This window comes from Suncus etruscus, chromosome 10 (assembly GCF_024139225.1).
Source record: "Suncus etruscus isolate mSunEtr1 chromosome 10, mSunEtr1.pri.cur, whole genome shotgun sequence".
NCBI lineage: Eukaryota > Metazoa > Chordata > Mammalia > Eulipotyphla > Soricidae > Suncus > Suncus etruscus.
The window spans coordinates 14,287,749-14,299,750 of NC_064857.1; the positions used below are offsets into that span (position 1 = coordinate 14,287,749).

At 34.3% G+C, this 12,002-nt stretch overlaps 1 non-coding gene across 1 annotated transcript; it reads right to left on the reverse strand.

The window, feature by feature from the left end:
- Window positions 1–733: 733 nt before the first annotated feature.
- LOC126021685 (U6 spliceosomal RNA) lies at window positions 734–837 on the reverse strand. Its single transcript, XR_007500176.1, has one exon. It is a non-coding gene; the product is annotated as a U6 spliceosomal RNA (small nuclear RNA).
- Window positions 838–12,002: the final 11,165 nt, after the last annotated feature.

Consider the following 12,002-nt stretch of genomic DNA (forward strand, 5'->3'; position numbering starts at 1 on the left):
ATTTTAGGTCAAATAATTCTTTCTTTGTTTTCTATTCCATTGTAGACAAGATAATTCAACTGCATGTCAAATATAAACTAAATAACAGCTAAATATTTGAAGTAAATTTTTATTTATTTTTAATTTTATGAGAAATTTTTAGTATTTTAAATAATTCTGAATATTTATTATAATATAATGACCTGGTTGTTATTGCCTATATGCTGACAACAACAATATGCTTGGTTATGAGCCAGAGAGATAGCATGGAGGTAAGGCGTTTGCCTTTCATGAAGAAGGTCATTGGTTCAAATTCCAGCATCCCATATGGTCCCCTGTGCCTGCCAGGAGCGATTTCTGAACGTGGAGCCAGGAGTAACCCCTGAGCGCTGCCGGGTGTGACCCAGGCCAAATAATGATCTATGTTCTATCAATTCACTAAAACTCAACTTTTTTTTAGTAGAGTTTATACAATTGATGTGTAGTGACTAATGGTACATTTTGTTTGAGACATTTAGTGGATATGTTACTATTCCTTCTGATTCAAGCACAACAGTTGAGTTTCCAAATTAACTAAAATTTCATCATAGTATTTCTCAGGCTTTAAGAAAAACGCTAAAGAAAATCTGATAATGGAAAGAATTAAGGTCTTATCTTAGAAAATCAAAATATTCGTAAATCTGTCTTATTAAAATTGTATGCATTGGATATTTTCTGTTTTCCACAAAAAATTTTAATCAATTATTATTATTTTTTAAATATGGAACACTTCACGAATTTGCATGTCATCCTTTCGCAGGGGCCATGCTAATGTCTGTATCTTTCCAATTTTAGTATATGTGCTGCCCAAGTGAGCACTCAATCAATCATTTTTATATTAAGTATTACAATTGGATTAATTTTATTCTTTCCCCTAAACCCTATTTCCTTTTGAGTACTAATGTATGTATGTATGTGTTATATATATATATATATATATATATAACTCATAAGAAGTTAAAGAAAAATAATGAATTACCAGTAATTTACAGAATTCCCTAAATCTGTATTTTTACTTAGAAAATAGTTTATTCTTCAACGTGTCTCTGATATTTTTCTATATGTCCACATGTATTGGACATATATATATTATGGTTGAGCCTGGGGATGCTGTGGGCACAATCAGAGTCACCTGGTGGTACTCAGAGATCTTCAGGACTATACCTAGAAATTTCACGGGAGCCTTTTCACAGGGGTTCAGACTTAGTGTTCTGATATGTCTCTGACCAATGAATTATCTCTTGGCACATTTCCTGGTGCATTGGTACCTGATACATTTCCTGGTACATTGACTATCTGATAATTACTCTGTAGAATATTTAGTTTCTGTATGCTGATATTTCCCCAGATTTCTCCTAATACAATTGAATCTGAAAACAATACTTGACACAATTTCAACTTTAGTATGGGATGGGTGGGAGGGGGAGAAAGGCACAAAAAAACAGTGCTCAGAGCTTATGTGGTGCTGGGGTATAGAACTCAAGTAGGTACATGCAAAGCAAGTTTTCTACCGACTTCACACAATTTGTTGTTCAATTTAGTCTATTTTATTTATTTATTTATTTATTTATTTTTGCTTGTTTGTTTGGAGACCATACACATTGGTCTCCTAGCTCTGCGCTCAGAGATCCCTTCTCTCTGACTTAGAAGTTATGGGGTTTGAAACTGGATCTGCTCTGTTCATGGCAAACACCTTTCCTTCTGCACTGAAGTATCTGGACCTCTGTGTAGTCTATTTAAATTGAAAGAAAGTTTATCTCATAGTATTTTTTTCTTTTTATCTCCATAGCTACTTTTCACCCTTGCATCTTATGATTACAATATTTTCACACTAACTGAGACTTGTTTTGATTCCCTTTAGTATTTTAAACAAACAAACAAACAAACAAAATAAAAAGAACACACAAAAAACAACAGTTTAGAAGGAAATGAACTTCCTTAACTGTCTATTTATCTATAAAGCTCTTTATCACTCCTTCAACTCTGAGTAATGCCTACTGGGTAAATTCTTAGTTGGAGGCCTTTTCTGATGTGGAATGTGAATATATTATATCATCCCTTCTGGCCTATTGGACTCCTGCTGAAGAATGTGCTGATCAAATCATGAGAATCTTCTAATTTTCAGCTCTTTGCTTTTCTCCTGTTGCTTTTAAATCTGTCTCCTTATATTTTATTTTGCCATTTTAATTAAAATGCGTCTTGTTGGGATTTGTCTTAACTTGCAAATCTCCTGGATTAGGATATGTGTTTGCTTCCCCGTTTAGCAATTTCTCTTGTAGTTATTTCTTTTTAAGTGATTTTTTTTTCTTCTGCCCTGTCTTTGTGGAGCCCAATGTTATTAAATAGATTGATGTTGTTGATGTTTTCCCTAAATATCTATGTCATCTTTATTTTTTTTACATTTTAATTACTATTACTTTTAGTCCCCTTTTAATTAATTCCCGTTACCCTATGCTCTTGTATTATTAATCTGCTTGTAGTCTAACTTTTCTTTCTTTAATTATTTTTTATTTTGTTATTGTATTTTTTAGTTTTATGGTTTCTATTTGGATCTTTTTCACAACCTTATTAAAATTCTCATTAAACTTTCCTTTTATAATAAGTTAAGAAAGTATTATTGTGACAATTGCTCTGAACTCATAAAAATACATATATAATTTTTAGTTTGGGGGCCATACTTGGTGATTCTGAGAGCTTACCCGTGGTTCTGCACTCAGAAATTACTCTTGGAAGGGGTCAAAGGTTTATAAAAATGGCAAGAATTGAATTCAGGTTGGAAGAATGCAAGGCAGTTGCCCTAACTACTGTTAATATATCTCTCTGGCCCCCATTCTTATGATAATTTTAAAATTTTGTTGTATTAAACATGTTCACTTTTATTAAGATCTGAGTCAGGGTGGTTCTTTTTTTTACATTTTATAATGATTTATTTAAACACTGAAGTTATAAAATTGTTCATGATTAAGTTTCAGTAAGAAAATGTACATCACCCTTCACCAGTGCAAGTTACATATCACCATGTACTCACATTTACTTTTTATCCCATTTTTTAAAATTAAGTGATTTCTTTTTAAGCACCCTGATTACATACATGTTTGTAATTGGGTTTCAACCATACAAAGCACACTCCCCTTCACCAGTGCAACTTTCCTGTCACATTATCCTCTCCATTTCTTACATCCCCCATCCTCTGCCTGTCTTTTTAACAGGCATTGCACTTCTTCCTCTATCATTGTCATGGTAGCTGTTAGTGTAATTATTTCTCTAATTGCACTTACCACTCTTTGTGATAAGTTTCTTACTATGACCTGGTCCTCCCAGCCCTCATCTCTATTGTCTTTCTGTATTATTATTATTATTATTATTATTATTATTATTATTACACTTTTTTAAAATCCCACATATGAGTGAGAGTATTCTGTGCTGGTCTCTCTCCCTCTGACTTATTTCACTCAATGTAATAGTCTCCAAATCCATCCATGTACAAGCATGACTTCACTTTTAACTTCATGACTTCACTTTTAACAGCTGCATAGTATTCCATATAGATGCACCACAATTTCTTTAGCCACTCATCTGTTGTTGGACATCTGGTTATTTTCCAGATTACGGCTATTGTAAATAGAGCTGAAATGAATATAGGTGTGCAGAATGCATTTTTGCATTGTATTTTTGTGTTCCCAGGGTATATCCCTAGAAGTGGTATAGCTGGATCATATGAGATCTCTATTTCCAGTTTTATGAGGAATCGCTATATTATTTACCATAAAGATTGGACTAAAAAGCATTCAAACCAGCAGTGAATGAGAGTACCTTTCTCCCCACATCCCCGCCAGCACTAATTGTTCTTATTCTTTGTGATTTGTGCCAGTCTTTGTGGTGGGAAATAATATCTCACTGTTGTTTTCATTTGCATCTTCCTGATGATTAGTTCTGTAGAGCATTTTTTTCATGTACTTTTTGGCCATCTGTATTTCTTCTTTGAGGAAATGTCTGTTCATTTTTTTCCTCACCACTTTTTTATGGGGTTAGATATTTTTTTCTTGGTAAGTTCTATCAGTACCTTGTATATCTTGGATATTAGCCCCTTACTTAATGGGTTTTGTATAAATAATTTCTCCCATTCTGTGGATGAACTTTTTACCCTAGTCACTGTTTTCTTTGAAGTGCAGAAACTTCTCAGTGTAATGTTATCCCATTTGTTGATTTCTGCTTCCACTTGGAGACAACACTGGAGGCAGAGAAGAAGGCTTTAGGATCCAAAAGACATGTCAGTAGTGGTCAGGCGAGAAACAGAATGCAGTCAAAGATAAAAAGTCAGTGGAGTGTGGCCACAGAATGAAGCAAAGTGGCCATACACACCCTCTATTTAAGGAACACCTGCACAGGACATAGAAATCATCACATTGCAATGGTGACAACGGGAAAACAAAGCAACACTTCACTGCTTAGAGAATGAAGATGATAGTTCCAATGCTCAGCTGTAGAACCACAAGATTTCTATAAAGGATCTTCCTTCTTGAGTTTGGGGCCCTCTAAAGGATGAATATAGTCTACATAAGGGATTGAGCCAATTTTTCCAGGGGTTGTTAACAGATTTAAAAAAAAGGGTCACATGATTTCAATGGAGGTGATTTGAATTCTCAGCATAATCTTGCTTATTTCTGAAAGGCTAAACACCAAATTACTATGGAATAATTTGGATTATAGGCATAAATCCTCTAGGAGGTCTCCAAATTCAGCAAAGGTGAAGTGTTGATTCATTTTTCTGCCTGACTCTGGTATGTTATGTAATTTCAATAGTAAGGCTTATCCCCAAATTCTTGCTGCACATACAAAGGATTGTGTTTTCTTTGTTTTTATTGAAGTTCTCAAGTGAGTAAACCATTAATAGCACTCTACGCACTTATTTCCTAGAGGAGGGCAATTCCTTTTTCTTTCTTTCTTTCTTTCTTTCTTTCTTTCTTTCTTTCTTTCTTTCTTTCTTTCTTCTCTTTCTTTCTTTTCTTTCTTTCTTTCTTTCTTTCTTTTCTTTCTTTCTTTCTTTCTTTCTTTCTTTCTCTTCCTCTTCATCTCTCCTTTCCTTCCTTCCTTCCTTCCTTCCTTTCTTTCTTTCTTTCCTTTCTTTCTTCTCCTCTTCCTTCTTCCTTCTCTTTCCTTCCTTTCTTTCTTTCCTTTCTTTCTTTCTTTCTTTCCTTTTCTTTCTCTCTCTCTTTCTTTCTTTCTCTCTTTCTTTCTTTCTCTCCTCTCTCTCTCTTTCTCCTTTCTTTTTTCTCTCTCTCTCTCTCTTTCTTTCTTTCTTTCTTTCTTTCTTTCTTTCTTTCTTTTTTCCTTTCTTCCCTTCTTTCTTTCTTTCTTTCCTATCTTTCTTTCTTTCTTTCTTTCTTTCTTTTCTTTCTTTCTTTCTTTCTTTCTTTCTTTCTTTCTTTCCTTTCTCTTCCTTTCCTTCCTTTCTCTCCTTCCTTCCTTCTTCCTTCCTTCCTTTCTTTCTTCCTTCCTTCCTTCTTTCTTTCTTTCTTTCTTTCTTTCTTTCCCTTCTTTCTTTCTTTCTTTCTTTCTTTCTTTCTTTCTTTTCTTTCTTTCTTTCTTTCTCCTCTTCCTCTTTTTTCTTTCTTTCTTTCTTTCTTTCTTTCTTTCTTTCTTTCTTTCTTTCTTTTCTTTCTTCTTTCTTTCTTTCTTCTTCTTTCTTCATCTTTCTTTCTTTCTTTCTTTCTTTCTTTCTTTCTTTCTTCTTTCTTTCTTCCTTCCTTCCTTCCTTCCTTCCTTCCTTCCCTCCCTCTCCTTCCTTCCTTCCTTCCTTCCTTCTTTCTTTCTTTCTTTCTTTCTTTCTTTCTTTCTTTCTTTCAATCTCTTCTTTCTTTTCTTTCTTTCTTTCTCTTTCTTTCTTTCTTTTTCTTTCTTTCTTTCTTTCTTTCCTCTTCTTTTCTTTCTTTCCTCTCTCCCTCCCTCTTTTCTTAATTCCCTCCTTCTCTCCCTCCTTCCCTGCCTCCCATTCCTTCCTTCTTCCTTTCTTCTTTTTTAGGGGGGTTTCAGTGCTACACCCAGTAGCACTCAGGAGTTACTTAGAATTCACCCTTGGGATTGAACCCACTTCTGTCTTGGAACAGGTGAGTGCAAGGTACCACTGTGCTACCACTTTGACCTTATGGAGGTGATTTCTTTTTCACACCTGCAAGTATGTGTAGGCCTCTTGCAGTATGTTTCTATGTGCTGCAGCACATAAAAAAATAAATATTTTATTTTAGTTAGTTAGTTGGTTAGTTAGGTTTTGGACCACATCCAGTTGTGCTCAAGGTCCTTCCCTGGTTGACTGTATGTAAGGCAAAAGACCCACTCTATTGCTCCAGCCCTATACACATCATATTTTAAATGTAAACTTTAATATCTTATAAGTCTGAAGAAGAATTCTATGTTCCATGATTTCTCTTTAGGTGTAGCTCTAATAATGTTTCTAGTAGAGTTGTTTCTCAAATTTCCCTACACCTCTCAACAGTTTAAGTCACCTCCCCTTGTGAAGGTACTGCTTCTTGGGTTTCCAAGCTTTATTTTCCCTAGTTATTGCTTCAATATGTATGCAAATCTACTGTAATTATGAGGAACAGAGGTCTTCAAGTTCCTTTCAGTATGCCATCTCTTTCCTCTAAACGTAACTAAATATCACATCTGCTGAATGCTTCCATCATGTGACATTCAAGATGCAGACATGAAAATCAGTTTTCCTACTCTCTTAAGGATCCTAAGTGGAAATGTTCAATTTTAAGAGTATTGTATATTTTAATAAAGCAATGATTAAACTACTTTAACTTTAATTAGAATTCATGACTTTCTCTGAAGCCCAGAGAGATCTATCTTTTGATTGATTCAAGGAAAAAATAAGTATGTCTTGTATAAATTTGGAAGCATGTAAAAGACACTAAAGTTCAATGTCTTTACTTATGGAAATGTTACCTATATGCTTATTTGTAATATATATACCTTACATATTTAATTTTTAAATATAGCATGCAAAACTAAAACAGTAACATTTCTTTTTAGAGGAAATCAAAACATGCTTTTGTTATATTTTTCATGAAGAATTTGAACCATTACTCTATTTAAGTAACTTTTATTTATTTATTTGTTTGTTTGTTTATTTATGTTTATTTTGGGGCCACACCAGGTGTCACTCAGGGGTTACTCCTGACTCTGCTCTCAGAAATTGCTCCCGACTTGGGGGACCATATGGGATGCTGGGGGATCAAACTGTGGTCAATCCTAGACTAGCGTGGGCAAGGCAGATGCCTTACCAGCCCCTTAAGTACCTTTTAATTAAAAAGAAAACTTTGGGAGTGGTAGCAGCGCTAGAGTAACCCCTGAGCGTCAACGTGTGAGGCCCCAAAACAAAACAAAACAAAACAAAAAAAGAAAACTTTGGGACTCTCTTTAGTGAATAGTGAGATGATTATCTCTACTAGAATTTGGTATTTTGTGAAAGAGACTGATGAAAAACTTATTTGGGAAAAAAAACCAAAATACATCTTTGTAAAAATTGGTCAATAAAGTATAAACATTATTTTATCAATTAAATATTTAGAACAGGTCAGTCCTAATTCTTAAATAGTAAGGGGCCAGAGAGATAACACAGCAGTAGAGCATTTGCCATGCAGCAGCTGGCCCAGGACGCTTGGTGGTTTGAATCCTGGCATTCCATATGGACCCTCAAGCCAGCCAGGAGCATCCCCTGAGCACCACCTGAGCATCTCTGAGCATTCCCAACAATGTCCCCATTTCTGTCACCCCCAACCCTCTGCCTGTATTCGAGAAAAGCATTCTATTTCTCTCACTCATTACCATTGTCATGATAATTATCAGTGTAGTTATTTCGCTAACTGAACTCACCATAATGTCATGAAGTGTTTTACCTACATGTTCTTCTATATATCTTGGTGTGTGTGTGTGTGTGTGTGTGTGTGTGTGTGTGTGTGTGTGTGTGTGTGCAGGTATATATATATATATGTATATATATACATATATATATGTATATATATACAGGTATATATATAGTTCTTATCTGATATCAAGGTCTTTATTTAATTTGGATTTGACCTTTGTGCATGATGTCATAAGGAGGTCTGAGTTTGCTTATTTGCATGTGGTTGACCAGTTGTCTCCCCACCACTTGTTGAAGAGGCTTTCCTTGCTCCATTTTGCTTGTTTGGATTTTGGTGGTACCAAAATCAAACCCAATGACTCACTGGCAAGTATAAATTCTCTTTTATTGAGCCTAATTCTAGGATCTATTTGGACTTTCATCTTTCCATTCTCACATGTGAAATAAAATAAAAGATATGAAACTATAGCCCAAAATGGTAAAAATAAAGAACATAACTGCAAATTCGTTTAACTTTCCTTATTTTATTTAAAGCTTAAATAGTTATAGCAACAAATGCTACAGAATAAATGTAGTTCTAAAAAAATGTTTCACTAATGACTTTTCTTGAACTTCAGTTTGTTTGCTTTGGGGCTCCACCTGGAGATGCTCAGGGGTTATTCCTGGCTCTGCAGTCAGGATTCAGTTCTGGTGGTGCTATCAGGGGGAATGCGGTGAATGATTTTAGATACCAGGGACTGAACGGTTGTGTTCAAGGCAAGCTCTACACACTGTTCTATATCCCCAACCCCAACCCCATATTTCTTAATATTTTTATCCTAAATTCTATATAAATAAGTAACTGCATAATTATTAGGTTATACCTTATTTTATCTAAAACAAAGACCATCTCTGATTCCTTTGTATGTCTGTTTACAACTTGGATTTACCCCAAGACAGAAATTGTCTTACTTGTAAACCTGGATGGAATTGGCTCAGGATATCCTCAGAGATCTGTATTTAGTGCCCCACCCAGGGGTGGTGTTTGTAAATAAAAACAGCAGTTCTGGCAGGCAGCTTGCTCTCTATACTAGAGAAAAGACTGCTAGATTATCCATGTTTCACCCTCAGTCTGGTTTGGATTATTTCATTCATGACCCTGATTTAGACTTGTTCCCCTGGGATTGGAGTTACAGTGCACACTTTACATTTACCAATCAAAAACGCGGCTGTAAGAAACTGTGGTACATATACACAATGGATTATTATGCAGCCATCAGGAGAGATGAAGTCATGAAATTTTCCTATACATGGATGCACATGGAATCTATTATGCTGAGTGAAATAAGTCAGAGGGAGAGAGAAAGAAGTAGAATAATCTCTCTCATTTATGGGTTTTAAGAAAAATGAAAGACATTTTTGCAATAATTTTCAGAGACAAAAGAGGAGGGCTGGAGCTTCCAGCTCAATTCATGAACCTCACCACAAAGAGTGATGAGTGTAGTTAGAGAAATAACTACATTGCGAACTACCCTAACAATGAGAATGAATGAGGAAAGTAGAAAACCCGTCTAGAGTACAGTGGGGATGGGGTGGAGAGGAGGGAGATTTGGGACATTGGGGATGGGAATGTTGCGCTGGTGAAAAGAGGGTTGCTCTTTACATGACCGAAGCCCAACCACAATCATGTTTCTAATCAAGGTGTTTAAATAAAGATATTAATTTAAAAACACGGCTGTTTGAGATAATCACATTTTACCAGTGATTTATTTATTTATTTATTTATTTATTTATTTATTTATTTATTTATTTATTTATTTATTTATTATTTATATTTGGTTTTTGTGGACAGAAATTACTTCTCGTGGTGCTTAGGGTACTTTAAGTGATGCAGGGACTAGATCCCAGATTGGTTGAATGCAAAACAAGCACTTCGTATCCATTGTTCTATTGCTCTGGCTCTCGTTGTATTTTTTTTTTTATCGATGCACAGTATATATCTTTTTTTGGGGGGGCACACCCGTTTGATGCTCAGGGGTTACTCCTGGCTAAGTGCTCAGAAATTGCCCCTGGCTTGGGGGGGACCATATGGAACACAAGCGGATCGAACCTCGGTCCTTCCTTGGTTAGCACTTGCAAGGCAGACACCTTACCTCTAGCGCTACCTCGCCAGCCCCAATCTTTAAATGCATTTTAAACTTCCAAAATGAAGATTCTTTATCTTTCACACTCTCTTATACAATGTAATGAGTACATAAACTATATTAACAAATTTTAATGATTAAATAATTATATAAAGAAAAATTATAAAACATTTTAAAATTTAAATTCAGGGGATCAAAGCTATCACACAGTAGGTAGAACATTTGCCTTGCAGCCAACCAACCCAAGTTCAATTCCTGGTATCCCATATGATCTCCTGAGCCTGCCAGGGGTAATTTCTGAGAGCAGAGGCAGGGGTAATCCCTGACTTCTGCTGGTGTGGTCCCCAAAAAACTTTAACTCAGTAATGTCTTCAATGTATATAATAGACTGCAAGAAAATAATGTCATAATAATATCAAGAAGGTTGTTAATGCTATAGGAAATTAGTATTTATTTGAAGAAATGATGATGAAGCAGTTTTTTAGATAAGTTATATAAAATGGTTGAATATTAGCAGAGTTTTACGAAGTGATTCTTATTATTTAAGAATAAAAAATGTAAAAGTCAGTATATTCTAAGAGAAGTAAACAAAGTTACACTTTTCAGATTCAGACTTTTATTTAGTACTTTTTGGTGGGATGTTCAAGTCACTTGCATATATTATATAGAATTTTCTCAGTAACTCATGAGATCAATAATTTTCATGAAATTTTTCACTGATTTAAATGCTATTTATTAAAAAATTCTTATCTATGGCAATAAAATATTTAATGGAAATTCAAATTGCCTCTTCACATCATTTTAATTTTATATACAGCCCATTTCTAAGAAATAAAATCTACTATTACACAGTAGCTATGCCAGCTTGAAAGTTAATTTCAAAGTCACTCTTGTGTAATAATTCATAATATTGTTTCAGCACTTATTTGCTAATTACTTAAAAGTTAAAATTTTGAGTCCAAATGATGATAGAAGGGGATTTTAATATCCTTTCTGCCAATATCCCTACCTCGTTCTTACAGAAATAAAATGCTGCTTTTCTTAAAAATGTACTATGTCAAAGGTTTTATTAAGGAATAAACCAGCACTTGATTTTGATAGTGGAGGATATTAGCTTTGTCAACAATAGGCTTAGCATGCTACTCAATACTGTAGATGATAATGAGTGTTTAGTTATTTTGAAATATGTTTCTGTCTTTGTGTGTATTTCTTTTGTTATCATCACAAACAACTAAATATTGTTTAAGTGGCCTTGAAACAATGGTTGTTTAAATCTTGAGAGGGCAGGCCTTTTAAGATGATTGTATCAAACTGCAATAAAATAGAAAACAATTTTCTAATCTCATACAGTTCTATATTTCTAAGGGCAATCAGATAAAACATTTGTGACCTTCCATCTTTGTTTTGAAAAACTAAACCATGATTGAAACATTTATATATAATACATTTTATACGGAGACCTTGCAGATAACAGAGTTTTAGAAGACTGATGCTCATAATAAAAACAATTTTGACCTTCAATTCCTAACTTCACAATTCTTTTAAAAAAATCTTTGGAATTTTAATAAAATGTTAAGCATTGCACTTGTAATATAAGACATGCTGATTGAATTGTTATTTGATTACAATAAAATAGAAGATAGAAATGATGCTGTTTAGTATCTGCAGTTGCTATTCACATCCATAAAAAGAAATGTTGTCAAGGACAGTATAGCCAGCCTCACAGTCAAACTTTGAGGATGCATTGATGCATAGCTTCCTCTTTGTGTAGCAGATCATACCTTCAACTTCGTACTGTAAACAGTACATGGAGAAATATGGAAGGAAGAAGAAAAGCCATTAAAGTGTACAATATATCAGACAAGTATGCAACTTTTCCACAATAGAGAAATTGGAAAAACTCTAGGTCTCCAGCATATGAATAAGAACGTAAAATTACATTTTATTTTATAGTATTTAGATTAAGAAAACAATACCCAAGATAGTATAAT